The following is a 27340-nucleotide window of genomic DNA, read 5'->3' on the forward strand; positions in this document are numbered from 1 at the left end:
TCTTTTCTCAGTCAACAATTTGGATGTGAACAAACGTTCTACTTCCACCTTTTGGACTTTATTCCAGCTACTTCAGAGTTGAAATATTCGGATGTTCATTGTCCATTTTTGCCTTTGTTGTTCTTTGAATGCAGCGCCTTTTCTGTGCTGTATGTAAATGAGAGAGATGTTTCCAGACACAAAACCTGCTGGTAAACAGGAAATACTCTCTCGCCGGAGCCAAAATGGGCAAAGAACTTGTGGATTTAACGCTTTTCCGTAAAGCCTGTATATCTGGCTTCTCAGGACTGATTCTGTAGCATTGATCCAGCCCTTCCTCTCTTTTTTTTTGGAGGATCTTAGTGCAGTCCCTGTACATATTCTATGTAAATTACAGCAATCATGACAACTGCGACATTGTGAGTACCTGCAGAGCAGAGTGAAACATCGGCAGATAGACGCAGTTTAAGCAGATTTGCATATTTTTTTTCTCTCTCCTGTTCACACAAGCGCTCTCCAAGCATTTCACGGGGTTTTCAGACTTAGAAATAAATGCCCAATTTCTAGTGGGAATCAAAGATTTACTCTTTTCAGCTCAATTACTGAGTGATTATACGTGTGGACACAGGGGGCTTGAGGGGAAACGAAACAAGAAGGGAAAGGACTGAAATATGCAGTGTTTGCACAATAATCTCAATCTCCATTTGAAGCCGCTTTGGGGAGTTGCAGTATCAAACCCCTTGTTAGTTGCCCTATTTGAGAGTATCCTCTCACTCAAATTGGCATGTTTTGATTTCCCAGTGGTCCCATACTGAATATTCTGAGCTTCCATCTGCTAGTTTTGCTTTCCTCAATTACCGCAATTCTTTTTCATTTTCATTCAAAAGGCAGGATATCTGTGCAAACTATTGGAAATATTAAGCCATGTAAATCCAAAAGTATCCAACTATTTGTGCATAAATAGCTAAATTTGTCATCGAGAGAATTATTTTTATACATGAATACATGGTTTAGGCTTTGAGTATGTTCTGGAGTAGATTTAAAACTATTAATTTATTCAAGTCATGGTTCTGGTGTAACTTTTCCACGCGTTGGAATATCCTCGATATAATAACCCGAAAGCAATATTGTTATTGAAATCAAACCTTTTGAGTATGGAGCAGACTTAAGTGTATTATAAAATTAAGCCTTCCCTTTCCTTCCACATCTGGGTCCCGACGCACACTGAGATAAAGGGGCCATGCCAAGTCTCTCCTCAAGAATTGACTTGCTGCCTATCCGCAGATATCACATGCTATGAGAAACAAAAGGTTGTAGAAGCATTTGGCGGCATACGTTTGTGTCTTAAAGCTCCAGTTAAATGCAAATGCAAACACAAAGCTTTAGGTGAGACAATGTTAAAGACACAAAGGTTTTGGATGCCTTGCAACTTTGTAAGAAGTGGCAATACAATTTTTAGCAGTAAACAAGCATGTTTCATCCATGTTCCTGCCAAGTACATTTTTACTGTGAACATTAATCATGATAGTGATACATTTCTGTTTGAGGAAGAATGCATTTGTAATTACATTCTTAAAGGTGCTTATTGATTAATGAACAAAATGATAGCTTAATTAAACGAATATGTAGCTTAGACATCAAAACATTTTCACTTGTGCCATCACCACCCTAAAACACTAAAATGTTTCATATCGAGACAGAATGAAGGCTTGAAGGAAAGCTGAATTTCGAGTAAGTCTTTGCATGTCAAACATCAGTGTCATTATCGATGCAATTCATCAGCTTAACCTTGTGTCTCACTTTTGTTATTTCACTTCAAGCAAACAAAAAATAAATCATCTCGGTCTGTTCCTTTGCTGCTCAAATTTAAACGTTCCCTATCAAAATTGCACACTTTATCCAGAGAGGAATAAGTTGACTGATTGAAAATAATGAAATCTGGAAAATGACACGTGTTCTGTGAATGACAGAATTTTTGAATATAAAATGAAAAAGAAAACTTCCATCCAGATACACTGTTTGGTCAAAAACATTGATTAGTATCTTTTTAAAAAAATAAATAAATGTAAAAAATCTATCGCCTTGTCATTCTAAACCCGTTTGACTTCCAGTGTTCTGTAGAAAACAAAAGGAGATGTTTTGCAGAATGTTCATGCTGGTACTTTCCATAATTTTTGAAGCTTAAAAATGAAGCTTCCAAAAGAGAATGTTTGCAGTGATGCCTTAGAAGAACCATTTTTGGTTCCCAAAATAACATTTTAAGTAAAACACAGGAGCTTTTGTGGAATGTAAAGGTTGCATGGTTGTCCAATAAAGAACCTCGCAATTCATTGTATAAACCGTTCAGCTAAATGGCTTCTTTTGTGTTCCTCAGATGGAAGAAAGTCATACAGGTTTGTGGTGACATGAAAGCAAGTAAATGATGACAGATTTTTCATTATTGCGTTCACCTTCCCCGAAAACCTGGACTTTAAATACACAACTTTAAAAACGCACGCAGTTTGAAATGCATCAGCGGTGACACCTTAAAGTGTTCCTCCATTAAATGTTTTAAGCCTTTAAAAACTCGTTCGACACCCTGTGCGCTGACTATTTCCAGTCTGAATTTGTTATTCTTAAGCTGTCCGCAAAGAGGCCTGTGTTCCTGTCAAATGACAGCTGTCAAACTACAAGGCAGAATGTGTAAAATTGAATCACAGTTGAACACTGTAGAAAACAAAGGCCTGTCAGATAAATGTACATGGCAGAATAAATTGTGAGCCAGTTTGATTGGCAGCTCTAGGACGAAACGTACATTTCCGAGAATAAATATGGCTGGAAAACTTCTAGTCCCATCAGGTGATGGACTGCGGGATCATTGCATTAAGACTTATTTGATGCTTCCTTCCCAACGGATGTGAGAAGTGTTGTGGAGACGGCGTCACAAATGGTTGTGTTCCTGTCAAAAGTGAGCCGTGTTTGGAGATGGAACGTCCCACTTATTCATCTGCGTGCGGATAGCGGCCTGAAGAATGGAGATGTGACAAAATCGCTTCTTTATAGAATAATGACGGCTGACACGAGGCCTAATGGATGCAGTGTTTTTAATCTCTGTGAAGGCTCAGCCCGGTGATGGACTCGGCTGCCAGGCCTACAGGTGTGCTGTGACAGCCTGTCTATTCTCCTGCTCATCACTCACGCCGAGCAGAGACGACCAGCTTCACTTCAGCCCCATCCGCTCAGCCGCTGTATTGGACTCGATAGCAAAGCGGAGGGGAGTGGCATCAAAACCCGGGCTGAAATCAGCTTCAAGTTTCGACCTTTTTTTTTATTTTTTTGGCTAAGCATTAGTGCGAGTTCTAACAGTCGTGCAAAGTTAATAATATAAATAATGAAAAATTATCAACGTTTAAAATTTGTATTTTGAAAATATAAGAAGTTGTGGAAAATTCCCTCCAAGGTCAGAGTTCAGAGTAAGGAAATGCTGTTCAGATTTATACTTGGTTTTGGTTGTGGCTAGAAGGGATACAGCTCCGACCGGAAACTGATTTTCTACTTATTAGATTGTGTTTTTATTAACATGTACACCTACCCCAACCCTAAACCTACCCCTTACAATAATGCAAAAATAGTAATTATTGTTGTACAGTGTGACAAAAATTATGCTGTATTGATGTGCGCATGCCCAGTAGCGCCATATGTATCCCTTCTAGCCTTAACCCTTGGGTTTTTCTGCACCAGTTTTGCTGAAAAGGTAATTAATTTGACTGATGTTTAATGGATTTTCTATATTTAAAAATATCACTGGTGTTACATTTTTTAATAATTTATTTGATGTTATGATTTATTGAATATAGTAAGTCAAGCATTTTCAGATAATATCGACACCACCTTGGAAAATCTATTCATATTTGATTACATTTAAATTAGCTATATTAAATTATATTTATATTTTATAATTACTAAGTCATTTCATGTCATGTTTTTCTCTCATATTGGAATTATCAAAAATGTATTATATTTAAAATATAATAAAGGCTTGAAATTGGCTTTATGTTATTGTATCATCATGATTCCTGTTTTCATCCAAAGTCTGACCTTCTTTAAAGAAGTCTGGTTGCAGCTGGAAGCCATTTTTTTGCTATTCACTCAACAGTGAATGATTGAATTTAGAATTTTTGCTAGACTGCTTTGTGAGACAAAAGCTTCTGCAAATGTTGCTGTGGGATTTGTATGCAATTTCAGATTAAATTGATGTAGGGAAAAGTCAGCGAGTGATGCAGAGTGAGAAAAAGAAGGGAGGGAATGAGAAAGATCTGTGTGAATTAATGAGCGCAAATATGCTTCCATGCCATTATTATTCGTTGGTGAAAAATGTGTATTCTTACTCCCTGACGGCCCGAGCAGCTGAGAGAAAGTAACTGACTTTGTTGTTAAGTTTCTGTGATTGTTCTTTCAGATTCAGCTGAGTTTCCTCTCAGAGGCTTTCGACTGGCTGAACATATTTGTTTATCTTCGCGCTGTACTGGTACAGTAAGTGTAAAGTGTTTTTTTTCTTTACTACACAGTATTCATCAACAACATCTGAAGGACCTGAATGACAGATGGGCATTACCATTGCTGAAATGACTTGACATGTTTGCACCTTTGATTTATATGAAAAGTACACTCTACAACAAATATCTCCACTAGTAGGTTTTCAGTGTGGGGAAGTTACTTTCATGGCTACAAGCTAATTATAAGTTACAGTAGCTAAAGAGCCAAACTATTAAAGGTAGGGTAGACGACTTTGAAAGCAAGATCCCCACCCTCCCTGTATAATCACTCTGCAAAGCCACGCCAGGCAGACCAGTACGGTGACTGGGAGGGGACATGTTCGGTTCACTTAGTTTTGTTGTGGCCACAACATATTAACTCCTGGGAACGTGATAATATGTCATGGCCACGAGATCATTTTGTTTGTTTTGACTGAATGCAATACTGTCAGATTACCTCATGTCTCATTCACCAGTGAGAAAACATTACAATACAAAGTGCATAATATTCCAATAATAGTGCCTGTCATTCTCACTGGAACGCACTGATGACGTATCATGTCTGCGCAAACAGGGTGTGCAGAGGTATGCAAATACATATTTGACAGACAGGTAGGATAGCCTATTGTAATGTTCGGACCGTACATTTTGATTGGACAAACATATTATGGTCCTACGCCTTCCACAGCCTATATAAATATATATAAATAAATTTAGACCACTTAACTTAGTGATTGCAATCGGGATGTGAAGAGACTTTCAACCAGCATAAAAAAAAAAAATCAAATCACCAATCACCTACCCTGCCTTTAAATTAACTACACTGAAGCTGTGCAATATATTTTTAAACATATACTTGAGTAATGGCTGCTGAAAATGCAGCTTTGCCCTCACAAGAATATTTACATCTTAAAATACATTTTATTTCCAATTGTAATATAATTTCAAAATATTACAGTTTTTACTGTATTTCTGATCAAATAAATCCAGCTTGGGTAAGCATAACAGATGTATTTCAAACCAAACGACTGGACAGTACTGTTTTTTCTTTTCTTTCTGAAAACAAGCATTTTAAAGGGGTCATATGATGCTATTTTAAAGATCATTATTTTGTGTATTTGGTGTAACAGAATATGTTGACATCCTTTAATGTCCAAAAAACATTATTTATCAAACATTATTTTTCAAATACTGTACATTATTGTAGTTCCTCTATGCCCCGCCTCTCTCAAACACGTCGTTTTCTACAAAGCCCCTCCATCCAACAAGTGCAGTCTGCTCTGATTGGCCAACTGACCAAGTCCACTCCGCTGTGATATGACCCTGTTCCCCTCTCTCTCACACACACACACACACACACACACACACACACACACAACGCGTTACGCACAAAACTCTGCATTCAAACAGTCAATAGCAAATACTTGAACCAATAACAAAACATACTTACAGTCACTGATTCAGAAGCGCCAGATTCCTAACTGTATCTATTTTCAGAAGGCCAAATAAAGTGCTTTTGCTTTCGCATAGAAACACACAGCGTGTCCCTGACATGGCTGCATCAACACTAACTGCGATTACTGAAACCACGCCTTCTTTCTTTGCGTGAACAATGTGGGGGCGTGTGTTTAAATGAGCCGTTTTAGGGGGGCGTTGTCAAGTCTTAACTTTTATAAAGATCATCTCTTTGGGTTTGAAACTTTAGTCTTTGCAACTTCAGGGATCTCATCTATGCACAAACAGCTTGTAAGACTCCAAAGAGAAAGGAAAACTTGAAATTGCATCATATGACCCCTTTAAATGAATGAAAGAGTGAACTTTACAGGAGTGACAGCATTTAACTTTAATTTTACTGTAAAACAATTAAGTTTTATATTGAAGTATTAGCATTATGTAATATATTATTTATTTAGTTAGTTAGTTTTGCTGTCAAAAAAGGCCTAAAACGGCTTGTAGGGACTCAAATTACTGAATAGTTTTTTTGAATAGGTACATTGAAACAAACTGATTCAGAATGAATCTGACTTTTGAACGCTACAAATGCAAGAGAATAGTTTGGGAAAGCTTGTTTGAATATTGATTCTTATATGCTTGACTCTTATATGAAATACAGCTTTTGGTTCATTTTTAATGTTTACTGTTGGAAAAAGTAGCTTGTTACTGAAAAAGCTTGTTTTTAAAGCAGCATTTACAGTCATGCCAAAACATTTAAGTTAGTAGTGTTTTTACTGTTTTGTTTTTACTTTACCTGTTAGATAATTTGGTTAATGGAGGCGATTTGAAAAGTGCAAAATGTACTTTTAAGAGTGTCTACAAAAGCACAAAACCACCATTTTTTCAGTCCTGTGTTCAGCATTTTTTTTTTTTTCAAAATCCAGAAAAGTTTACACAATGTCCTGCCTTACAAGATGTCCAGTGTTTTTTTTCTTCTTTTTTTCTTGATGTGTTGCAAGTCAGACACTCAAAACTGTGTTCCACACCATCCACCTTCCCACCCTTACAAACAACGCGAGCATGTCCACCCCATCGCCAGCTTAACCTGACACGCGTCTGCGCTGTGTTTTTTTCCCGCCTGCTTTTTCTGGTTTGGTTTTGTTTTAATCAGATGGAGGGTCTCTACTGACGATGTCACGTCTGGGCTCACACACGCACGCTCAGAAGGACAGTGGGCTGTCCGGTGTAGCATCATTAGCTCAGCGGAGACGTGGCGGCCCTGACACATGTCGAGCGGCGTGCAGCCAACCCACGGACGAGCACGAGTCGCTCCTGCATAATTTGAAGGTAACGCCGCATTTCTGTGCAGGCATGCTGTCAGTGGTCCACGGAGAACAGGGGACACTGGGGTGGGGGGAGGCAAGGAGAGACGGAGAGGGGAAGAAATTTATCCAGAGAGCTGTAGTGGTCTTCCTTATTCCTGCTTCTGCTTGTGGAAAAACATACCTGTGCGCTTCTTCTAACACGGCTTGAACATAATTCACTGTCTGACAAGTCAGAGTTTCAAATGTCAACCACGGCTGATTCGTTTCTTTCTTCCTTTTTTATAAACTGACATTGTTTTCATGTATGCTGATTTTTGAAATGCCAGGCCTGAACTCCAAATGAGAAATTCTAAAGTTGGGGTTAGTGGGAACCATGAAAGACTATTATACCATGCTAAAGTTAGCTATTAGCATTCCAGTTTATCTCAACAGCACTTGCTCAGTATGAGATTTGAAATCATTCATCATAGCTGCTCAGTTCTGCTGCCAGGTTGTTTTGAGCCGATGTCTGAAAATGAGCTGAAGATGACATCATGACAGGGCTGATTGGCTGAAGGCACCACAAAAATATGCATAGTTCCAAGTGCATCACTAGCAAACTATGACATTAAAGGCAGTGGACGAAAACATAAATGTCTAATTCAGACAGTTAAAAGCTATCTGAAAACAAATGTTTAAAAAAATTACAATATGATTTTTTATTTATTTTAATTTTAATTTTTTGAAGAGAGCTCTTATGGATCTGTGGAAAATGTCAGAAAAAAACAAGGATTGTAATAAATGTACTTTTAGGGCTGTCAAAGTTAAACGTTACACTTTAAAAGTGTATTGTGAAAAGCGTTTTATAAATACATTTCAATTGCATTTAATCTCTCTTTAGGTTTATATATCTAGAATTACTCTAATAATAATGTGTGGGGAAAAAAGACAAACTTGACACAAAGTCAGTCTTTTCCTGGTATTATTTTAAGAATTGGGTAGGAATATAAATGCCAATTATTTCATTTTGCATAATACCATGTTTTTTCTCACACAGTAAGAAATTAATAGTGAGTAACTTACATTTTAGACTCAATATTTCTGGTTACTTTTTCTTTGGCAAGTAAAACGTTTCAAACAAACAAACAAAAAAAATCTGAATTAAATAGTTATGACACTTTTGAATTAATCATTTGAATAAATGACTCAATGACTCGCTCATAAAGACAGCCAATTGTTTGGTTTCTTAATGAATCTGTGTTTTTGGAGGGAAAAACCTTTAAAAGAATGATTCTGTGACTTTTCACGTTTTGTTCCTGAAGTAACCAATGTTTTGTATGAATCAAATAAATTTGACGACTCGTTCATAAAGACTGTCGCTTGTCCCCAAGGCCGTCCTTAGCTGACAAAAAAGTTTATATTTAGTATATATTTTAATAAATATTAGCAATATTCCTTGACACAACATATTTGTCAGAATAGAGGGCTAATTATGAATGGCTGTTTATGGGGAAAGATGCTTTTGCTTACAGATGGTAGGTCTGTAGGTGCGGTATCCACCAGAATGGGCTAACATGTCTATACTAACCTACAAAACCTTGACCCCTTGGCGGAAGCTCAGTGAGAATGGAGGCAGAAAAGCAACTACTCCAGTGCCCGATTGGGACCCATCATGAGTGATCCATAATTCTATTACCGACAATCAAACTCAATTGTACTTGAGTCATGTCTTCGCAAGAAACCAGAGTCCTGCTTTTACGAACAGTACATTACCTTTCAAGTTGCATCCATGCACAATCGATCAAAGGTCAAAGATACTATTCCTGTTTTCCAGCTCAGAGCTAATATATGCAGCAGTACTGCTCTGTAGGTATTTCACAGGTCTCATCCATCAGTCCATCCATGCATTATGCATATCAGAGGTCATATTGGCGGCTGCCTCCCCTGCAGAGGCGTTAATCCTTATCTTAGCTGTAATAACAAGATTAGGCAGGCTGAGGGGCTTATTGGGGCAGCTGGGGGTCCTGCTCTGACCGCAGTGGGGTTGACAAGGCCGAACCGATGGGGAAATCCTGCATATTGGGCCAACGGAGCTCATTGATTACTTTAACTTACTAAATTGGCCCCGGGTTGTGTTTGACGCAGTGTATGGAGTCCATCTGTTAAACGGTAGTTAGCTTCACAGGAAATGGGCTAATGTCATGCCAGTGGTGCTGAGTGGAATTTACTTGGACAAGCTGGGATAGAAGTGATGCTTTAGGCAGCTCACATCAGCTCGGTATGGTCATAAAGGTTTATGATGCCTAAGATAATTCTCCTCCGTGGATGTTCAATATCGCCAGCTATGTTTTTCAGTATCCTATTAATTTGAACTACATTATATGGCCAAAAGTGTATGTGGACATCTGAACACTACACCGTGCGTGCTTGTTGAACATTTCATTTCAAAATCTCTCTTTGTGGCAATAACAGCTTTCAAACTTCTGGGAATGTTTTGCACAAAATTTTGGAACATGACTGAGAGGACTTTCTCTCATTAAAGCCACAAAGAATCAGTTAATATAAACCAAGCGACATATATTTTAAATAATCAGACTATACCACAAACACATTTCAACCAAAAAAGTCCATAGAATGTAGTTTGCCTGGTTTCAAATTATAAAACGTTTTGGACACTGGTTATCAAAAGCTGTCAGTGGATCATTTGCATAGGTAATGTGATAAACTACATTTACAGTACACCTGTGGTTTCTCTGCTAGGAAACTTGTGAACTTGAGGTGAACTTTTGGTAAAAGTCATTTGAAATGCATATGTCATGTAACTATAAATGTTAGTTTTATGTTTCCATTTCAGTTCTTATAAACTACAGAGTTTAAGTCTGATTCTGGAGGGAAAGAGCTTATACACTTATTTCCTTTAATGACCCACAAACAGCTCAACCAATTCCCAAACTAATGACACTTACAATTCGGTTCTTTCAGTGAATCACAAGCGTTCAGTGCAACCAATGAAGTTCAATTCCTGACCAAAAGACTCTTACTAGACGGTCCTTTTAAGTAAATCACAAACATTCAGCGCAACCAGCGAAGTCCAATTCTGGAACAAAATGCTCTTATGAGTCGGTTCTTTTAAGGCAAGGGTGGGGAACGTTGATCCTGGAGGGCCACTCTCCTGCAGAGTTTAGCTCCAACCCTGAAAAAACCTGGAAAAATAAATACCTAAATACATCCTGAAGACCTTGATTAGCTGGTTCAGGTGTGTTTGATTAGGGTTGGAGCTAAACTCTGCAGGGACACCGGCCCTCCAGGATCAACGTTCCCCACCCCTGTTTTAAGGGAATCACAAATGTTCAGCACAATCAGTGAAGTCTGATTCTCGAGCAAATGACTGAGTTCATTCTTTTAAGTGAATTACTAATAATTAGTGCAACTAGTGGAATCACGAGCCAAATCTTTAAGTGAATCACAAACAGCTTGACTAGTGAAGTCCGATTCCTGAGCGAAAGAATCTATTGTGTGCTGGTACTTTAGTGATTTTAAAACATACACCATGACTAGTCTGATCCCCGAGGTAAATGCACTTATAATAACCCTTATAATTTTAGTGAATCACAAACATTGTGACAAAGTCAGATTCCCAAGCAAAAGAGTCAGTTCTTTCTAGTGAATTGCAAATGCCACTTGGTTATATATTTGTATATAATGCAAAATGTGGTACATTTTTGGTATGTTTATGAACCTTTTTCATTTCTGGCTAAGTAACCGTCCTCTTTCCTGTCCATAGAGTCATCCATGGCAGCGCTTTGAGAATCCTTCTCGGCGTTCCCCGTGACTTGAACGGAGCATCGCTCAGCGCTGTGATCGCCCTATTCACACTCAGGTATGCCCGGCATGTACTTGAGATTCATAAACATTTTCACCGTTAGCAATTTTTATTCCTCAAAAGCACACGTCCCATAACTGTCACAGACAGATGCTTGCTTGGAATGATGTATGAATGCTCGGGATGACATGGCTGGCTGCTTTGAGCGGCAATGTTTAGAGTCTATTAATTTTACAGTGCTGTTTGGAATTATCCATCTGTTTAAAGGTTAACTGCCTTCTTGCTTGTGAAGAGTACATTTCTCACACACACTCAAGCTTAACACACGTAAGAACATTACCATCATCGCCGCATGCAAGTTTTACCGCAGTACACCGTGCACGTCAAGCGGCAAAGCCCATTAAATTGGTATCGGGCGGCGCGACTCTCTCCGCTACTTTAACGGGCCTGCTCGGATGTACACTTCCGTACGAGATGTATTATCAGGCAAACAATCCACTTAATGCCCAAAGTGAAGTGAAGAGGCGTTTTTACAAGTCTGTAGATGAGCCTCGCTTTCATGGGCGCTGTCCGTACTTTGATTTAGCACACTAGCCTGCCACTTGACTGTCAGTCGGCCAGAGTAATCTCTCCCCGTCAGCTGCCAGCGAGGGTGAAGTTCATCTTTGCAATAACGTTAAATGCACTGGCGCTTCATCCTTCATGAATATGAATGGCTATATAAATAGGAAAGTTGAAGAGCAGATAGATCGGGTGGCTGTCACTTCAAACTTCCTAATCATCTCCGCTAAAAGCATGCCTTGCCAAGCAACGCGAGTCAGTGGGACTTGACACGAACCTTGGGTAGGTAGCGCTGTTTTGGTTTGTTTTTTACCACGCAACCTATCAAATGTATCTCCCTCGTGAGATTCTCATGGGACGGGTGTATCAGCTGCAACACACTATGGCGGCCGATTACAAGACATGTCTTATCTTTGATAATGCAGTGCGTGGTCTCCTGAGGGTTTGCACCTACTGTGAAGCACATAACGATTCCTAATTCATTGTAACTCAAAATAATAACCGTTGAAGCTTACTGCTTGTAGGAAAATGAGGTGAAATTTAAATAAATAATTATTTAGGCACATCAGCAGAGATAGCAAGTATGTCGCCTTTAAAGGAACAATTCACCCAAATATGAAAATTATGTCATCATTTATTCACCATCATGTCGTTCCAACCTGTATGACACTTTTTTCTTTTTTTTTTTCTGGAACCCAAAAGATGCTATTTTTTTTAAAATCCAATTTCTTCTGAAGTCAAATTTATGGAAGCTTATTTCCACCACAAAAAATCGATAACTCTTTACAATTAGTCATTTGTTAACATGAACAAACAATGAACAATACATTTATTACACTATTTATTAATCTTTGTTAATGTTAGTTAATAAAAATAGAGTTGTTCATTGTTTGTTCATGTTAGTTCACAGTGCATTAACTAATGTTAACAAGCACAACTCGTGATTTTAATAATGCACTAATGTAGTTAACTAATGATAACTAATGAACCTTATTGTAAAGTGTTACCAAAACTTTTATATAATGTATATATTTATATAATTGAGACTTTTTATCCCACAATTCTAGCCTTTTTTTTTTTTTGAAGATATATAGATATAAACATTTTGAGAATAAAGTCAGAATTGTAATAAAAAGTTTCAATTACTAGTTATAATCGGTGAGTTAAACTCAAATCAGATTCATAAACAGATCATTGACAATGTTTACATGTGCACCAATAATGTGGTTATTTCCACAGGATTCAAATCGGCATATGCCACGTATATTGCTACAATTATTGATCAAAGTATTGTGTTTACATGAAGTTTATTTGCAATATTACCTACTGTAAATCTCATTATCGCATTATAAGAGTGCATGTAAACAAAGTCATTCGGACAGTTTTTTTTGTTTTTTGATCAAATGATTCATTAAAAATACTTGTTTGAGAGCCAATGTGAACATCAATATTTTCAGTATATGATGAATTTCATCTCACAAATCTGTTGTATGGCTTTAGAAGACTTGGAATATAGCGCATGAGTCATATTGATAGCTCTTTTGTCACTTCTACCTGGTTGTTAAGTCTGACGCATGCGTCACAGTATCCAGGTCCAAAAGCAAACAAAGTCTCAAAAGAAAAGCAATAAGTAGTGATTAATTTTTTATGAATTGTTAAAATATGTGATGCCGCAAGTCCAGACATTTAAGTGTATACAGTGTGGTTTCAAAAGCTTAGCTATAAATGAATAGTCCTTATAAATGACTGGTGAGATCATATTCTCACTTGAAATGGAGCAGAAGCTTGGACTCAGAAACAGTATTCGATATGTAGTGACTTAACAAGTGGATGGTGCTATTATATCCATTTTGAAGCTTTTTAAAAACCTTCGGTCCCCTTTCAGTGAAAACAGCGACCAGTACAATTCTTCAAAATCCTTCTTTTTGTGTTTCCCAGAAAGTCATAGAGGTTTGGAACAGCATGAGGGTGAGTAAATGATGACAGTACATTCATTTTTGGGCGATCTACTCCTTTAAGGCTTCTTTCATTCCACCTCTTTGTGGTCTGCTAGTGTTTCTATTGACACCCTTTGAAAAACAACAACCACAAGGCAAGTTGTCAATCATGCTCTCTCGTCGCTCTCTGGAGTTGGAGAGGGAGATCTAGCTCTATCTGAAAGCTGTCTCAGACACTATACGGTCTCTACTCCGGGGCTGACACGTCCCCATGCTGTTCCCTGTCACCTCACACACGTACACACACACCAACCAGAACATGTGACACCGAGTGCGACTTCTTCCACACACACACTGAGTTAATTCCCACCTGCGTATGTTTCTTCTTCCACATTCGGCTGGTGTTAACCAAACCCATGGATGGCGGAGAAAGCAGAGAGAGAGATGACAAAATAAAAAAAGAAAGGGAAAATTGAGCTTCAGCACATGCCAAAGCTGGGGCTGCCAGTCAGTGACACGTATTTTGACAATCATAGGCTGTCATCACTCTGTGATCAGAACTGCCAGTGGTGAGACAGTTGGGAGACGAGCCGAGGACTGGCAATCCTCACCTTCCTCCCCATACAGCACTGCCGGGAGAGTCACTTTTGTTATTTATACACACACACACCACTGTGTTGGAAGGCAGCAAATCAAACATGTCAAAAGAGCCATGTGCCACCCAGAGTGAGTGTTACAGACATACTGAGTTTAGAAGAGTGTTTTGTCCTTACAAATGTCTCATGCAGAAATCTGTCCATCAATGTATTTCTGAACTGTATGCTATGTGTGTGCTTCTGTCTGAGCAGGTTTTTTTTCTTTGTTTGTTTGTTTTGTTTTTGAAAATGTGTGGCGTGATCAGATGAGGGCATTGTCTGAAGTTTTGCCCCTCAAAGAACTGTAGGATGTCTGTAGCTCAGACAGTAGAGTGTGGCACCAGGAACCCCAAGGTCATCCGTTTGATTTCCAGGAAATACATCAACTAATAAAAATGTGTGTGGTGCAAGTTCCTTTGGATAAATGCATCTGCCAAATGCATAAAAATGTAAACGGCAAAACAAATAAATTCCTAAAAACTCTGAATAGAAGTTTGCTACATGAAATTTACATGGTATTAAATGATTATGTTTGTTTTGCATGGTATTTAAGTGTCTTATCTTTCTAGTAGTGTATGAAGGAAATAAATTCCATAAATGATCCAAATAATGCCTTTTTTCCACATACGCCTAGTTCTATCCTGAAACTCTAGATGGCGCAGACTGATGGGTCTTAAATGATTAACAGCATTAAACGAATTGGCACCATCTGATTGGTTCATGTTGCATACGCAGCCAATGAGCTTTTGCTGCTTTACATTTAAATGGCTGGTTAGCATCCACTTGAGCATTTTGCAGTGTGCTTTCAGAGTTCCTCTGAAACCCTCCACCTTCCCCAGCTCCACCTGTATAAATCTGCTATGGGTTATTTTATATGCTATTTGTGCAGCAGCAGTATGCCTTAAATACTCACAGCACCGTATCGCCATATGCACTGGCAGTAGCAAATTCCTGTACTTGCTTGCAGCAGCAGCAAAAATTTACAACTACAGCAGCAGTGTAGCCAAAATCAAATTTGTGGTTTAACCAACTAGATTTTGTGGTGGGATTATATAAAATAAGTCTTTTATTAATATTTTTTTATATAAAATGTAAAGGTTTGGTGTCGGTAAGATTTTTAAAAAATGTTTAATGTTTGCTTTGGTTAACCAAGCTGGCATTTATTCAAAAGAGCAACATTTATATAATAAAATAGTATATTTTTGCAGTCATTAAAGATTTGCTTGATTTTGTCTGTATTTGGTGTGGTTCATTAGACATGAAGTTATGTACCTCAGAAACCTGTCTGAAGCCTGTTTCCGTAAGACAGTGTTTTTTTTATTTATTTATTTTTTTTTTTTATTGCTGGGCAAGGTTGCAACATTTGGTTACAAGTGCATCAGTTGTCCGAACTCTCTCTAATCATAATTGTCTTAATCATAGCAAAGATATGAGAACGCAGACCAGGTGATTATCACATGACCTCCTCCTCATTGGTGTTCTGATCTGTCCATAAATCACTCAGTGTATTCAAAGCTTCATTCAAACCATCCAGATTTACAATCCAAATTTACCACAGCTGGGTGTACCAGGAGATTAGTAAAATCAGAAAATGATGTCTTATGACAGAGCCATGGACCATATACCATGAGTTACAAAAGCTATTCTGTTGCACTGTTGTTGCTTTAGCATTAAGCAAGTTTATATCGTTGGTAATTAGCATTAGCCCAAACATTTTGACTATGAGTTCGTGTCATGAATTTTAACTGATGTGGGAGAAGATTCCTGTGTTGTTAACCCCAGCAGTGACGGGGTTAATTTGAACAGTCTGCCCATGAAGCTGCAGGGCAGGGGAGCAGCTTTTTGATCTGTGTGATGGACAGACATTCAGCAGCACCAGGGCACAGCATGTAACGAGAGAGAGAGAGAGAGAGAGAGAAAGATAGAGGGGAAAGACGTACAGCATGGCATCTTGTCCATCTTCTGATGTTCCAGCGTTCTGTCTGCCGTGTTGTGTGAGATTGTCGGCGTGTGATTTTTCTCTCTGGAGAGCAGGTGGAAAGGAAGGGGGGGATGCCGCACCAGCCCGTTCTGTGCAGCCATGTGAACAGAGCCCTATCCCAAAATGAGCCTAAAGTGGTCATTACATTACAGAGAGAGCGGCAGTAAAGCAGTGGGAATAAAACAAGGCAAATCTAATGTAGTGCTGCACACACTAGAGGTTTGCTAAGAGGTCTCTTCATTTTTTAAATAGTTTTCAGGGCCAAATTTGAATCGTTTGCTTGTAGACGCACAACTCTTAGTTCTCTCAGAAAATCATTTCAGGGGTTATTAGAGTATGCAATGAGAATATTGCCCTTAAAATTTGTTTTTGTTAATCAAAATGTGTGTCCCAGTGCCTATAAAATGGCATAGATGCAAAAGAGTGTGAGTAGTGTGTTCATACTAAAGAGAACATGAAGAAGTGCACTACAAATACACAGACGATGCACTTATTTAACCGAAAAAAGGACACTCAACATTAGCAGCTTTCCTTACAGAGCAGAAGGGGAGAGGCTATTAGACATACTGGATGTCAAAATAACCTTCTACAATTCATACACTGGAGGGTTGTTGTACATATACTACAAGCATAGTAAAAGTGCATAGTGTATAGTTTGTCATGTGAAACACTGCTAGTGAATCAAACTTAACCATACAAAATTCTAGAATAATTTTGAAAGCAATTTACACACGCTCTTAGTCTGAATTGTGTAATTGCCCCATTCTCAATGAACAATGTGAAATGCGTTCTTTTTGTCATTTTGTTGAAATTAATGATTATAAATTCTTTAGGTATGGAAGTGTGTATGAGGAACTTGAGATGTTTAACTTAAAATTACTGTTTGTCTTACAGTTTTCTACCTTTTTTTGTAGAAAAGTTTAGAGAAACTTAATAGCAGGCGAGAAAGATGTTAAAAGGAGACTGGAACTTGACCTACAGTAGGCCAGAATCGAACCCAGGCCCCCATGAGCCAGCAGCATATATACATGTTGTGGGCAAGCGCGCTACTTATCCGAGTTAACTTATTAACTACTTATTAACACTCTCCAGCAGCAAGTTTTAAGAAGTCAGTCTTTGATATTTACATCCTATATCGCTCACATATCTTTTATATGTATTGAATGAATTAGCAGAGTTCTTAAAGCAATAGTTTTGTTTTAATTAATATTCTGTTATCATATACTTGACATCATGTCATTCAAAAATGTATGACTTCTTTCTTCCGTGGAACTCGAAAGATGATGTTGGGCTGCGCTGGCTTCTATTATATGGACAAAAACATATCTTTTGTGTTCTGCTGAAGAAAAGGACATTGTCATTTTTGTGTGAACCATCACTTTTAATGGATGCAAACAGAACACAAAGTGTGACAGCTGCATTTAAAGATTTTATGGTCGAAGGCACATGTTTGTACCTTATTTAACCCTTAAGAATTCATAGTAGTAACTTAACAGTACCTATTTTATTACTACTCTAAGGTGAATGTGCAACTTTTAGTAGTTTTGAGGTACAAATTGTAAGGGTACTACCTCAGTGACAAGCTATTGTACCAAGCTGATTTTTTCCCTGACACTGTAACATTAACTGTAGTATGTAGCATTTTGCCCAAAGCTACAGTAACAACCCATTGCTCTTGGAATATGTCATTTAAATTAACTGCAAATGTCAGTAATATTATGGAGTAATATTATTCAAAGCTGTCTTTTCACATCTTACTGGGCAGTTTGAAACAGATGTTTGAGTATCTTCTGTTTGATTCCCTTTTGTTTTGGTTAATAATCAGAATCATCTGTTTGTAAACAGTGTGACCTGTACGGCCTTGATTAGCTTTGGAGAAGCAGGAATCTTGATCCCAGGTCAGATGTATTAAGCTGTGAATGAGTGGAGTGCTTCTAATTACCGCAGGTGTGATTTAATGCATTTAGTCTGCGTGATATTGTGTGTCAACAGCATTATTCAGTGAAGGTATAGACAATGTTTAGTCACTCCGTCTGACAATAACGAGGGATTTTAATTAACAGCCTGTCTTATTATCCTCTCACATTGAACAACATATCACCAGAAATGGAAAGAAACACAGCTGACTTCAAGGGCTGTCTCAATTTGTACACGGTAATTAAAATCAAATGACAATTTCATTTGACTGTTTAATTGCTCGTTTAGAACAAACCTCGCAGAAATGCATGCAGGTACGTACAATGGCGTGTAAACACAAATATAGGCACGGTACCTGTTTTGCATGAGCATATGCGTGCAGACACACACACACACACACACACACACACGAGACTGACTCACATTCCGCTACATGCCGTCTGCTTTTCAACTTTGATGCAACTTAAGAAGAAATCACCTCCCACTTCTTTCTCTTGCCACCTCATATAGGTGGTGTGAATGCTTTTTAATGCAATAAAAAAAAAAAAAGGCTGTCAGTAGTCGACGCTGGGATGTGTGCTTGTCACTGCGTGTTTATCGAAAACAAGTGCCTATCTCGTCTCAATGTCTAATTAAAGGGATAGATTCTCACAACAATAAATGAATATGCAGATGAGTCTTGCGTCTGGTGCTAATTTCATGAAGCGACGATAACGAGGCCGAGTTAATCTCCTCTCTTTTAACCCTGATTTAGTTGATCCACCATAACAAACAAACAGGAATAATAATCCTATTATTGTCTTAATAGCACATTTTGTTCTGAGAAGTCTTTCTGAAGACGGAGCTTTGAGGTAATGCTGCCTTTATTGAAACAAACAAAACTCAAAAATCAATTTTCATTCATGCTTTGTCTTTCGCTTTTTGCTCCCTACGATATCTTTACGTCTCCTGTTGGTTTATATATTTATTTATCCCTATCCTCTTCTCGTCTCAGCCCTCTTTTTTACTGTCTGCCGTTTTTTTTTTTTTTTTTTCCTCTGCTGGTCGAATAATGATAATGAACAATACGAGCCCAGGTTGGAATTAACAATAAGGAGCTTATAGTCTTCCAATGTCACATGCATTTACCACTTGCCATTCAACATTACAGTTGTATAGGTTTTACCTGAATGTTTGTTTCAGTGAATCATTCACAGACGACTTTAAGCTCTCTGGATGTGGAGTTGTGGTGTTTGTCCTTTGTCTGGGTTGTTTTGGTCTGTTTTATGCCCGTGACAATTTTCAAAATCAGCATTAAATTAAATTGATGTTTACTTTAATACGCATTCTTGGTTGGCTGTGAATGATGAAAGTGAATAAAAATATATGTTTGTCATCTTTGATCAAACTGTAATTATTTTCCTGTAATAAACTGACACAATGATATCAAACTGTAATAATGATATCAAACTGTAATAGTTAATTACTTTGTTTTTTACCCATTATCTGATGTTCATAAAAATGTATATGATTGAAATATAAAATGTAATAATAATATATAATATTAAAAAAGAATTACTGTTGTACATATAAAATACATTTAAAACTACACTTGGCTCCAGAATAGCAGGGGGCACATTGAATGGGCACGGCGCTTCTGGGCGACTGCAAGGACTGACGAGTGCCAGTGTGACAGCGTTGCAGGTGTGAGAGAGGGTTGGCATTTTGAAGGGCACAGTGGGTGAAGCAGGAGAGCAGCCAGGACTCGCAGAGAAAGGCAAAGTGGCACACAGTGCAAGGCTGGGTGGACAGAACAGCACTTCCTTTGCGAGCTACAAGGGGAGGGACGCTGGCACACAGATAGTACAGGGTATTTATAGAATGCAGGGAAGATGGTGCCATAGCAGACGCTGCTAACTAACATATGGACTAATCTGTTATAGATCAGGGGAAAAAAACAAAAAACTTTGAGTGTTTTAGCTTCCTAATAAGCAGCAGATTTAAGAAGATGATTGGGCTTGCATGATCTAAACAAAGCTCTTCTGTATAACTTTGCATTGTTTTCTTGCTGTACCATTGAGGTAATGCATTATGCTCCTGTTGTGTACAAACTGAGCGATAAAAACTTAGCATTCAGTCCTAATTTGTGTTGATCAACTCATCAAATGAAACAACATCATCCTAGTCTTTTATTTACAAAACTAAAAACACTGAAATATTTGCATTTGAATATCAAATTAAATTTTAAAATATTCTCCCCATCCATTGTTCAACCAACAGGTGGCCCCTTACTGCCTCAAAGTCAAAAATAAATGACCAAATAAATAAATGTAATAAAAAAAATCATTTTGAAATAAACTTTAAAATAAGAAATAATAAAATGTGATTGTGAAATATCGTCAATTATTTTAGTACTATTTATATACTATTATAGTTTTTATTAATATTTTGAATTAGCTTTTATTTTTGTATTTTCAGTTTTCATTTTAGTTTTAGTAATTTTGTTATTTGCTTTGGCCATTTTATTAGCTTTTGTTTATATAGCTTTATTTTTATTTTAGTTTGCGTAATTTTACTAGAATTTAAAATGATCTATTTCAGTTAGTTGCCAAATCATCATTTCTAATTTCCATTCCAGTTATTTCTTTATATTTTATTTTATTTTATCTGTATTTCATTAGATTTAGTTAATCATAACCATGCTGAAGACAGGGTATAAAGCTAAAATGGGAAACAAAATAACATAGTGAGATTAAACAGTTACATTTGGGAGTTGCGGTTAGGCGGAACGAAGTCACAGTGCTATTACCTGCTTATTTCTCTTAATCTGAAGCAAAAATGGCCTTCCTTTCATCCCAAACTTAGATATGAGAAAGTACTTTAACATTGAAAAGTTTTACACAAGAGTTTTAACACTGAAACAAACTACACAGTCAATCAATAGTGAATGTGAATGATCAGAATGTGCTGTCAGTTTGAGCGTCTGTAAGTGGGTCAGAGGGTGGGTCTGTGTATCACATTCAGGGGGCATGGGTGGGGTTTGGGGGGGATGAGGGGTAACTCAGGCCTAAAGGCAAATCTCATATCAACATCCACAGTAATAACATCTTCTAATTACCATAATAGCCCAGCTTATCTGATGCGTTTAATTATGTGGGCATGTCTGCTATCCATTTCAAGAGGATGTGTGGCATCAGTGGGCACGCATGCTATCCGGCTCCGTCTGACTTTAGTGCTAAAACATACTGCTATCGAAACCCACGACACATCCCCCACTTTACCGTAGTCCAAAGGCATTTATATAAAATGTACATCAATTATGACAGGCTGGACCAACACATGGCACTGAGAATGAAGTGGATGTTGAATTGCATTGAGCCTTTTCCATACGCAGCATGGGTGTACAATAATAGCCCGGCCTTCAGGCTAGGAAATATAGCATATGACTTGTCTCTTGATTCCTGAGGGCTACATTAGCTGTTATCAATCTCTTTTGAAAGCCTTTATTTGCAGATATCCTTAAGCCCTGTGCAATGATTTACATGGCGTAGCAGCGCAGGAGATTGTTCCTGAATGATAGCCTGTGGTAGGTCTTCCAGTCTTCCTCAGGACACGACCATCGACACATTAAAATGGAAATCGTTCTTTTTTTTTTTCTCTCAAAGCATTGATGTCGAACATGTCCTAGTCTCTTCTCGTTTTCAGCCCTCCGTCTCGCGTAGGTCATTCTCATTTTGTGTCTTTATAAACTGCGTATATATAATACGTCTCGCAAAGACAGTGCGCTTCTCGTTCTTCAGTCAGCTCTCGGAAACGCCTAAATGCTCGTTCTCTTTCTTCTTTCTAAATCTTTAATATCACCCTTTAATCTTCTTCATTAACAAATGTCTCTTAATTGTCAGAGTTGCTTCTCAGACATCAGATTTAGCGTAAGCCGATTGCAATAGCGGATGTTGTTGGACTAATTTGCTAGCATATTGAGAGTTGATGATCAGAGTAGGACAGGGCCCCTGGCTGGACATGGGATTGAAACTCTTTGATATGAGCAGCACCCTGCTGACAGGAATGTAGAAAAGCCATATGGACAGAGACCAGCCGAGTCCTTGGACAAACTGCAAAAACCCCACACTGACCGGGACCGGCTAGGAAGGGGAAGAACTACTTATTCCCTCAGAGCTCATATGTTTTTGCACGACCTGCCCTGCGGGGTTTTGAACACACAGATTTAATGAACGTTGCAATGATGTGTGTTTGCAAAATTACTCGAGAGTAAGTCTGGAATAAGAGGGGGAGACGAGAGCAAACATGTGTTCACTTAAAGACTAGAAATTTCCATTCATCTGTGCAACAGTTTATGTTGCCAAGCCAATTAGCTAATGTTCAACCAGACAAATTTTGCTCTACAAAAATTACCATCATGGATTATTTATGGCCAAATGGTGAAATTATCTTACAAATTTTCTCTAAGGAGGATGGAGAAAACATTCTATAAAACAACTAAAATGTGACTGTATTTTATATGACTCTTTTTGAGAGGATACTGGTCCTTTTTGACTGTTTTAGATGCTATATAATGTCTGTAAGGAAAAGAAAAGGTTGGTGTGGATTTATTTTATTTGTAATATATATATATGTGTATATAATTACTTGTTTGGACAAGTAATTGTCTTTTTCATAGAATCATTCATTTCTGATTCATTAAGTAACAAAACGTGTCATCAAATCATTCACACAAGCGATTTGTTCAAAAATGCAGATTTATTCAGTTATGTAACAACTGACTTTGTCTTTCTAAGTAAGTCTTTGAATCATTCAGTCAACTGATTCATTCAAAAACACTGAATTATGCAGTAACAAAAAAGGACTGTTTTTATGAGTAAGTCAACGAATCATTCACTCGGGGGATTCATTCAAAACTGTGATTCAAATCAAATTCAGCTACTGTTTGTTGCACAGAAATGCACAGCGGTTCTACTACTGATTTTTGCTCTGGCAACATAAATACTTAACATCATTAGCATCATTTATTTCACTCTCGCTATATCTTACTAAATAATTTAGATTTGTTTGATTTATGTATACTCCAATTAGTGTGTGTGTGTGTGTGTGTGTGTGTGTGTGTATATATATATATATATATATATATATATATATATATATATATGTGTGTATATATATATATATATATATATATATATATACACACATATTAATGATAGTGCTGTCAATCGATTAAAAATTAACTAATTCATTTTTTCTGAAATTAATCGCGATTAATCGCACCCAACATTAAAGTTTTTAAATATACTATTATATTGCAATAATTTCACATTCAATCTTCAAATTAATGTACAAACAACATATTTTTAATATTTTTTAATGGCATCTTTTTTTATGACTGAAGGCCAGTATCAGTGATACCAAGTAATACTGATTTCCCTTTAAAAAAAATATCCCCTAATATTTAACCATTGACTACAGCCATTAAACATTGCATTATAATTAAGAGCTATCAATTTTAACATTTATTAGACTTTAAAAATAACTTCTAATTTAAGTGAATTTAAAACAATCTTCACATAAAGCCATTATAATAAATGTTATATTTAGCAAGGCTACCTGTGCCCCTCAGCAGAAATATACAGAAATTTAATAAAGTTATCAAACACTAAATTCTAAACTAAATACAGATAAATACTTACAGCTATATAAAAGTTATTGATTTCCTCTTTTTTCTTTTGTTCTTGATGAACAGACATCACAGCAGCTGGTTATTAGGTTGTTTTGGCTTCCGCAGCTGATCATGGCACGGATCTGACAAACTCTCATCACCTTTTCTGACCCATTTCAGTCTCTTCTGATGAGTTGAATCGGGTGTGTTAGATGAGGGAGACAGTGCTGAGCTGCTCCAGGACAGTTTTGAAAACCATTTCAGAGACATGTTCTTAATGTAACTCATATATGACATATTACATGCACGCACAGTTTTAAGGCAGCTTTAATCGCCTTTTTGGTAACTTCATGCCTTAACTGTCCACGACATTGCATGCACGTAGATTATTTCGCGCTTTGATATGAATTGATACAGGCTACAGCGCTGTTTGACTCGCGCCTACCGCTGAAGTGAAGCTGGAGCGCGCATCTGAAACGTCTCCGGATTGATGTGCTTGTAAAGAAGTTCTGCGACTGAATAAATGCACTTCTTGTCAAGAAAAAACAGACAGAAACAGCAGTTATGAGTGGGGTGGCCAACCCTAGGCTCCGCCCCTGCGTTAACGGCGTTAAATAATTTTAACGCGTTAAACTGAAAAAATTAATCGCCTGCGTTAACGCGCTAATTTTCACAGCACTAATTAATAATAATAATATTTTATTATATTTTCAAAGACATGATCACCATGCTAATAGGTTCTTACTTACTGATAAAATGCATACCTTAAATGCACTGTAAGTTTCTTTGGATAAAAGTGTCTGCCAAATAAATAAATGTAAATGTACTTTTGACAAAACTGCAACAAGAGCTAGAGCATTAAAATGTTCCATTAAAGGAACTCGCAAAGTAAAAATTGCTCGCTTGACAAAGCGAGCTGTCATAAAGGACAACAACTGGAATCAATGACACTTTGAGAGGTCTGAAGAACGGACATGGCTGTGAGCAGCAAAAAAGCTAACATGCTAAAAATGCTGATACCTTTGACACCGACAGCCTCGGCCCTGAGGTGTTTTACACAGCACTTTTATTGCTTTCTGTCCAGAGATGAAAAAACGGACAAGCAAAACATTTTGTAGGCCCGATGCTCGGATCTGATAACATTTCAGTCTTCACAAACACCCCAATTTCTCTCTCGCTCGCTCTTTCGCTCTCTCCCATCTTGTTCAGGATTAGATGATTCTACTTATCCTCCAGACATAGAGACAGAATAACATGTGAAAATTACAATACATCAAGTAGGAGTCATTACGGGAACTGCTCCCTTCCTTGTCTCACTTCAAAGTCTCGGCAATTTTCTGATCCATGTGACATTCACGCTCCTCCAGGGTCAAACAACATCTTGCAGCCTTCATAAAATGATTAAATATTTTAAACAGCTCGCATGCGTACCTCCGTGGCCCCCGGAGACTGATGCTGTTATCGTTTTTGTCAAAGCCACTTTCCATCTGCATTTGTCATTCCTGCTTCGCGCGTAGAAGTTATCAATCGGCTTGTCAGAATGCAAAATAACTGATGTTCTTTGGGCGGTATTGGATGGACTATCTCAGGCTTTTAATCAATGCATATTTTTTCCACTCTTCTTTTTTTGCTCCTTCCTCATTCTCTGCTCTTTAATATAAATGTTTAGAGTCCCAGGCGCCTGTAATGTATTTGCACAGAAAACGCTTTGACAGAAGCAGTAGTTATATTATCAAACATTACACCTTGGGGCTAAAAGAGTATCAGAGGCTTTCACGCACAGGCAATGCTGGGAATTACAGACATGAAGAGATGACTGCTGTACCCTCACTGTAAGGGATTGCCCCGGCTGTATATAAATCAGACGCGTTGAAAGCTAATCTTTCTCACTCACACATGTAGTGTATACTCTATTTATAGATTTGTCTTGCCTGAGAGAAGATTCCAGGCCATGTGAGGCCTTTATCAGTGGTAACAAGGTTGTTAATGTATCTGAATATGCTGTACATCCTCCATCTTGGCTCGGCATGCGCCGCTTGCGTAAGGGCATGGCTAAATACAAGCCAACTGCATCCACATCTGTCTCCGCCGTGACATTATCTGACTAAATGGGGAATTTAAGGAAGGAGGAAGAGAGATGCACTGTTTTGAAACACCGAAACGGTGTTGTGGATGCTGCTTGGACACAAGCTAATCAAGTTAAGATACTCTTTTAAAAGAACAGCTAACTACATTGAAGCTACTGTATATAAGGATACAGTATCCGAGTAGCTGTCAGAATTCTGCAACTACAGCAAAACAACTTTTAACTTTATTAAAACCACTCATTTATTTATTGCTCATTTATCCATCAGAGATGTAGAGGAGTTTGCTTCTCCATCAAAACAGATTGGGAGAAATGTAGCATTACATCACTTGCTTGCCAATGGATCCTCTGCAGTGAATGGGTGCCGTCAGAATGAGAGTCCGATCAGCTGATAAAAACACCACAATAATCCACAGTCCATCCATTAATAACATCTTGTGATGCGAAAAACTACCTGTTTGTAATAAACAAATCCATCATTAAGGGATTTTAACTTCAAAACTTCACTTCTGGCCAAAATACGAGCCCATAATCTATAATGTTGCTTCCTCCAGTAAAAAAAAAATATATATATTGTGATAATTTTGTCAGCTGTTTAGACTCTCATTCTGATGGCATCCATTCACTGCAGAAGATCCTTTGCTGAGTAATGCTGAATTTTGATGTAATGCTGAATTTCTCCAAATCTGTTCTGATGAAAAACTCATCTTGGATGGCCTGAGGGTGAGTAAATTTTCAGTAAATTTTCATTTTTGGCTGAACTACTTAAAAAAGAAGACACATGGGTTAAATTGATTGTTTTTTTGTTTTTTGTTGGATGAATCATTTATGTGAACAGTGATTTATTTATCTACATGAACCCTACGAATGAACTGATTTACCAAAATGAGTTGGAACAGCTTCTATCTATTCATTTCAAGTCAGGAATAAAATCTGACAACTATTATGTCATAAATTTCTTTTTTAGTATTATAAAATTCTCTTTTTTTTTTGTATCGTAAATTGTGTCTTCAGATTTCTCAGGCTGGTCCAGCTAATGCACATGTGCATTCAAGAGTAAAAGGACAGATGATGCCTTTGAGAAAAAGATGATTGGCTCTTGTAGATGTACGGTTGGACTACATCTGTGTTACAATTTCTCCCATTTATTTTTATATGAGTGGACCATTTTCTGCCTTTATGATGTCTCTGCTTTTAGTTACTCCCCAACAAGTTAATTCCAGGTAGTTTAAAATACATTTAAAAAAAAAAATGCATTTTTATAGATTTAGGACCTCACAAATTGGGTGCAGGGGCACTAAATCCAGGTGCCTTTTAGGTAATGAATCCACTAATGAGAGATCATCCCAGTATCCTGCTGTCTTTCTGTCTCTCTTCTGTCACACTCACAAGCACACAAATTTTCCTCTAACGGGCCATAGAGTAAATTAGCAGGTAGGGCTGCAGTGGCTGATTGAAACAAACTGGTGTTGATTGCTGATCAGTCAGCTGTGGAGCAGGATAAGAACATGAGCTAATG

At 37.7% G+C, this 27340-nt stretch overlaps 1 long non-coding RNA gene across 5 annotated transcripts in view; it reads left to right on the forward strand.

The window, feature by feature from the left end:
- Positions 1-6761: 6761 nt before the first annotated feature.
- LOC131526251 (uncharacterized) overlaps positions 6762-27340 on the forward strand; it is a 67530-nt gene continuing 46951 nt past the window's right edge. For all 5 annotated transcript variants that reach the window (XR_009267412.1, XR_009267410.1, XR_009267411.1 and 2 more), the window contains exons 1-2: positions 6762-7274; positions 11016-11111. This is a non-coding gene — a long non-coding RNA (uncharacterized LOC131526251). The remainder of the gene's footprint in view (positions 7275-11015; positions 11112-27340) is intronic.

Source organism: Onychostoma macrolepis, chromosome 19 (assembly GCF_012432095.1).
Source record: "Onychostoma macrolepis isolate SWU-2019 chromosome 19, ASM1243209v1, whole genome shotgun sequence".
NCBI lineage: Eukaryota > Metazoa > Chordata > Actinopteri > Cypriniformes > Cyprinidae > Onychostoma > Onychostoma macrolepis.